Genomic DNA, 4,866 nt, shown 5'->3' with positions numbered 1-4,866 from the left:
TCCCAAAGTGAGAAAGTTCAACTCTGATACAAAGCAATTGCCCTTTTTTTTTGTTTTTTTTTTTAACAAAAGCTGAAAACAAAGAAAACGGCAAGAAAAGCAGAAAAACTACGGTCATCAGAACCTGGTTATTACCAGAATCCATGGGGTATGGAATCTGATACCCATTGCCTTTATCGGGTCAGGGTTTGACAAGTAAAAGAAGTAGATTATGGTAGATTTTCAAAGCCTTTTTAACAATGCAGACAACTGAAAAGCTGAGTACTCCAGTCTCAGCCTTATTAAAGGCTATTTTCATAACCATAAACTAACAGAACAATGTCTCATTTTATAATTAATACATATTGTTATTAATAGATTTAAACAAAGCTGGCTTTCATTCCTTTATTAGTGGTGCATTTGGTGAAGCACTTAAAGGAGGCCATTCCAGTGTACACATATAACTGTTTTAATTACATCCTGTGAATTTATTTTTCCAGGGAGAAATATTTCTCAGGGAAAACGTCTATAAAAGTAACTTTAGAAGCAATGTAATTTTGTGTGTGTTTCCTATAGGAAATCTGTTTAGTTTAAGTCCCAGGTTCTAACACTCTCTTTCATGCAGCAGTGCAACCTGAAGAATGCTGCTGACAGCCACGTTAAACCCTTGTATCTATACTGAAATGAAATTGCTGGTGGATTTGTGAGTCAGATTTGGATGGGACTTTGCGTCCTCCCTCTTGACTGGATTTCACTTGCAGGATGAATCCTTTCCAGACCACCCCACAATAGGAGGCACCTTACCTTAAGCGGGCACTCCAGGTGTTGATTTACATGACCATGTTGGTGTTGCATTTATGAGTTATTTTTACTGTCATTTATTTAACCAAGGACAGCCCCACGGGAACTTGACTGTAGTTTCCCAGATACAAGAAGGAAAACTTTATGGATTTCACAGCCATCAAAGTGAGAGTTCCCCGGAAATGTATCCTCCAGGAGAAGCTTTGGTCAGGCTTGAGTGTTTCTTTCTTTCTTTCCCCTAGGAAGTGACAAAGACAGCTGGGAACTCCAGCCCACGGCACTCTGTCACCTGTAAACTGCTCATTTCTGGGGCTTGCACCTATCATTTCACCTTCAAACTTCATCTTCAGCAGCTTTGACCTCTGAAACACAAAAAAAGCTGTTAGCTCCCTGCTACTGGAGCCTGGTTTTCTTCTAGGAGGCTTGAAACAAGGGCTGCTGCTGGGCACCCAGGTCCCAGTGCTGCAGCAAAGGAGATGCATTAGGACACGGGACAGTGACAAGTGGGGCACAAATAGGCTCAGGTTAGAAAAGGGAAGAGTCAATTTTCCTTCCCAGACTCTAAGCTCCAGACGAGTGACCAGCTGTACAGCTAGAAACCTAGTCAAGGTTTGTGCATGGTCCTTGAAGAAAAACTCACGTCTAGAAGCTTCTGATGGTAAGAGTTGTCCTAATAAAACAGTCTTTCAGCTTAAGAGAAGACAGTGTCTTCAAGATTAGTTAAATTCTGCTGCATTTTTGATCCTAATTGCGTTGGGCTGATTTGGAGCTGCCTTCAAATCATCCCTACCTTACATGCTGTGCTGCCAGATCCTTTGTTGAAATGTCCTCTTCCTTCCTTTTCCTCTCCACCATTAAACCAGCAGAAGTAAATGTAGCATGGTTCTTGCAAGTAGGTGTGATCAGGTCTCTGTGAACTCATTCAGCTCCTGCTGCTGTGAGGTTTCACCACCTTGAAAATTACATAATTCCAGAACATGGAGGAAAGGCTTTGAGTCATTTAGACATAGAACAAACAAACAAACAAAAATAATAATTTAAAAAATAAAATAAAAAAAAAACACAGAGAAAGCTTTCCCATATGCAGAGTATGGTGGATCAGCTTTACCAGCTACAAAAACCTATCCTGGTTACTTTCTCGTCATGGTGACAGGATATTTTCACTGTTCACTTGAGATAGTGCATTAGTGGTACCACAAATTAGTCTGTAAGGACCATTCTTTAACTCTGTGAAAGTGCGCCTTCCAATGCCATGAAATGTGGTGTGGCATTTCATGCTGCCAAAATACACTTAGGAAATACGCAGAAAGTGCTGTAGGCCAATAACACAGGAGGAGAAAGTTGTACCTGATCATATAAGAAAGCTGGTCTCCAACAGTGGGAAAAATAGTCATTATTAGCCGCTGCTAATTCTCCTCTATAATTACCATTGATCTCTATTGGCACTGTTGCAAGCCCTAGCTCCACTGTTGAAAAAAAACCCTACAAATATGGTGCTGTGAATTGTTAGCAATTTAAATCAAAGCAATGGAAGGGAGATGACCTGTCCCAGACTGACAGAGCTCCGTTGTGGAACTGGAGAGGACGCCAACATAGTCAACATTATTGTGTTGCCATGCCAATATTCTCATTGCTTTGATCTGCAAGTCTTTGGCAGGGCTTGATGTCTGATTTAAATTTATCTGGATTTTGGGCTGACCTGGATTGAGCTGTGTAATGTAGCAGCCCAGCTCAGTAGCATCATGTAAAAAAGTCTTACTCTTATTTACCTCTAAGAAAACCTGGATGGTGGACTTGAAGTCACCTCAAAAGGCTGCAGCTTCACCACAGAAGGTGCTGAAGTTGTAGCTGTGATCAGAAAGCACCAACTCGCCTAATTAACTCCTAAAACTCAAAGAGAATGGAAGGTGCTGTGTTGAACAGATGAAATGGGGAAGAGCAAGGCTAGCAGTTCCTAAATACTTTCCAGTGGGATTGCTTTGAAGGGAAAACTCAAGCTTGGAGCCAAGGCATGAGTAAAAGGCCTGGAGCTTTCCAGAGGGATGTGAGGTCCAAGGTCCTGTCTGGGCTTGGAAAGAGAGATGCTACTCTGAGTCAAAACTAGGTGGCAGAACAAAGCCCTTCTTGAAGATGTTGGTGGAGAAACCTCAAGACCCATCCTGCTTCACAAGGACTGAAGACAAAGCTGTGAGGGGTCAACGCATGGTGGTGGTCCTGCGTTTCTGTAAAGGACATGTGAACAAAGGTTAAGACAACAGGGCAAAAATAGACTGTTGTGACCTCCTGAGTGCACAGGGAAACAATCTGCTTCTGCAGGAAAAAGGCAACCTTACAACTCCTTCCTTGCTGGTAAAGCCAAGGTCCCAGCTTTTGCTCTGATGATTGCCTTGCTCATTTATTACTTTTTTCATAGTTTGACTGTGAGGGGTCCAATGCCTAAATCTCAACCCCTCTTTATCAGTGCTACTCAACCATGCAAACTGTACTTTACAGCCTAGACACCTGATTACCTTACCTCCTCCAGAACCTCCTTACCTCCTCCTCCTCCTTACCTTCCTCCAGAACCTGGAGGAAGCCCTTGCAGGCTCTCATGGAGCACACCATCTCTTGGCTACTGGACTTTCCACACTTCTTTACTGAGGTGGAGAGCATGGAGCCTGCACCCATGGTTTCTTGAGACAAGAATTAGAGAGAAACACTTTCAACCAACTTCCTCTGAGGTGGTAAAAAGATTGATTGTCTAACGTGAAAAAAAATAGTGTAAGTGCTCAGGACCAAGTGCTACAGGCTCCCACTTTTCACCTTGGTTAAAATCTTCTTTAATAGCTTCCCCACACCAAAGTGCTCAGGCTACCAGCACATTCTCTATAGCTGGTTTGCCTCTCCTGGCTGTCCTGACAAGGCAAGGATGCCCACCTGCATCCTGAGGAGAGAGGAGATGTTAAGGCTTTCTCTCTCATGACCCAAGCTGGTCTCTCCAACCTCTGGTTTGTCTGTCTATTATTTTGTCCCTGGGCAATAACCATCCTGTGACAGCACTGGGAGTGAGGTAATTTCCTTCCCCGCTTCTCTCTGCGGAGTTTTAATTAGCATTGCCATTGTACTCCTTAATTTGGCGATACTCCTCGCTTCCAGTTTAAGCCCACCACCCCCTTTTTTTTTTTAAATCTTGTTATGAGCCCTTTAAGACACAGCTGTAAAACTCTGCAGACCGTATATCATAACACTTCATAATCACACTTACATTTTAGCAGCACGACAGAAATCAGCTCATTCCTAGTGACCCAGAGAGCCTAAAAGCAGCACGCCAGCTCACATTAATAATGAATGAGTGAGGCGTCAAGTGGGAGCACCACTGCCTGCCCCCCCTCCATGCTCTGGATCCCTGAGGTGGGACAAGGCTGAACACGAGGGAGTCAGGGGACTGGGAGCAGCACCTCATTACCTGGCAGGTCCTTGCTGAGCTACATCAGGTCTGCATGAAGGGTGGATGCTTCCCGGTCCATGTTTCCTTGGCGGGGCTCTGTGGCTGAACCGTTGAGATGAGCTGGGTTTCCCAAGGCATGCTGCGGGGGTCCTGCATTTCTGTGAGGACACGTGAAGGAGAGATAAGACAAAAAAGCAAACAGATATATTATGAGTGCACAGGAAAACAGTCTGGACATATGAAGACAACAGGCAGCCTGCCAGTATAGGCAATTGAGTCAAGCATCCCTTAGAGCATATAGACACGCGTGTGGGCACGTTCATCCACTGAAAGTGGACTTTCACTCACAGATCATTCTGCTAACTGAACAAGCAAATCTATTTTCTTACTATTTATTTCTTTCTTACACCCAAAAAGGTGTGTTTCTGAGGCCCCGGGCTCCAGCAGGAGCACAGTCCATCACAGAGAGGACAGTGACAGCCACACATCATGCTCACTGGACACCATCCAGGTAGCTGAAAAGCACTGCTACCCCTCTTCTGTGCCAACCAAGAGCAGCACAGGACGGGGCCCCTCTCCTGTCATGTATTTACACAGCACCTTGTGCAGCAAAGCCTTGATGTAATTAGCCCCCTTAGCTGTAATGACATCAATAACAA

Source organism: Columba livia, chromosome 7 (assembly GCF_036013475.1).
Source record: "Columba livia isolate bColLiv1 breed racing homer chromosome 7, bColLiv1.pat.W.v2, whole genome shotgun sequence".
In the NCBI taxonomy this organism is placed as follows: domain Eukaryota; kingdom Metazoa; phylum Chordata; class Aves; order Columbiformes; family Columbidae; genus Columba; species Columba livia.
The sequence above is the reverse complement of the archived record's forward strand: the minus strand, read 5'-3'. Positions refer to the sequence as shown.